Source organism: Trachymyrmex cornetzi, unplaced genomic scaffold, assembly GCF_001594075.2.
Source record: "Trachymyrmex cornetzi isolate Tcor2-1 unplaced genomic scaffold, Tcor1.1 scaffold397, whole genome shotgun sequence".
Lineage (NCBI taxonomy): Eukaryota > Metazoa > Arthropoda > Insecta > Hymenoptera > Formicidae > Trachymyrmex > Trachymyrmex cornetzi.
The window spans coordinates 141,439-142,678 of record NW_017298713.1 but is presented as its reverse complement, the minus strand read 5'-3'; the positions used below and the strand labels follow the sequence as shown (position 1 = coordinate 142,678).

General features: G+C 32.8%; 1 protein-coding gene across 1 annotated transcript in view; it reads left to right on the top strand.

Moving 5' to 3' along the window:
- Positions 1-120: 120 nt before the first annotated feature.
- The window catches only part of LOC108764158 (probable tRNA pseudouridine synthase 2), a 9,375-nt gene continuing 8,255 nt past the window's right edge, over positions 121-1,240 (top strand). Inside the window, exon 1 of the mRNA XM_018512240.1 lies at positions 121-148. The gene's annotated coding sequence lies outside the window, so the exon portion shown is untranslated. The remainder of the gene's footprint in view (positions 149-1,240) is intronic.

Genomic DNA, 1,240 nt, shown 5'->3' with positions numbered 1-1,240 from the left:
CGTCGGTATGACAGATTTCCTAACCTGAAATCGTCAACTTTAACGCTTAATAACTCGGTTCGCGGGGCAGAGCGACGCTTATTTCTGCCAGATTCTTTTATTTTAAGCAAAAACGCGTCGAATGAGCCTATGTTTATCGATTTTTGAGGTGAGCGGCTAAACTGTATAATTACCAAAAAAATTAATACCTCTCTCTTAAAACTTGACCCAGGTATAATTATAACATATTATCTGTTCCTCAATAATATGTGTTAATAAGAAAATATTAAGAAAAGATTACGACAAAATTGGTTGTAGTATAGAATAATACGTACTGTTCTCAATTTATAATTCTGATGCTAATGTCTATTGATTTTATTTTTTAGGATATGCTGTGATTATATCTTAGTGAACTATCAGCACAAATCTGCATCTCAGTGAACTATCAGCACAAATAAGTATTATTTCAAAAAATAAAATGTTCTAATAACTTTGTGTATTTTTGAATTATTTCCATTCTAAAAAGAAAAGTTTGAACCACGTTAAAACAACTGTTAATACAACTTTTTGTTTGTTTGTTGATTTACTTTGTAAAATAATATCTATTATATGTATGTATATATATATATATATACATATATACATTTATATACACATATAAGTAGAATATATAATGTATTTATGAAAATGGAATTTTTCTTATTGCCAGAATTAGTAGAGACTAGAGACGGTAGTGTCTCGATGCTAAGACCAAGAACAGCGACATTACCGTGTTACGTTACGCGAACCGGCGATTTGCGGTGTAATTTTTTACTCAACTTTTATTATTTCAGGTATATTTATGTTGTACTTTATTGAAAATCGTGATTTTATGATTTTATGTTATTTATATGATTAAATTCATAATGTCGTATTCAAATTTCGCGGTTGCATTTGGACCCAAATATGATTGGTTGTTCTATTGTACCACCATTAGCCCGGATCCTCATACAGGCACTGGCGCTTTGACACAGAGCACTGATTGGTGAAAAGTCGGTTGTGGGGGTAAAATTTACCCCCATCAGCCGTTTTGATCGGTGTCAAAGCGCTGTTGTTCGTATATATGAAGATCCGGGCTTATGCTCAATGTTACACCTCTTATTACACCATGAAATTTTACCACCACAACCGGCTTTTCACTAATCAGTACCGGGATTCTCTAACTTCCTATCGACGATTATCGCTATCGTTAACTGTACTTATCGATAACTTTCGTTACGAG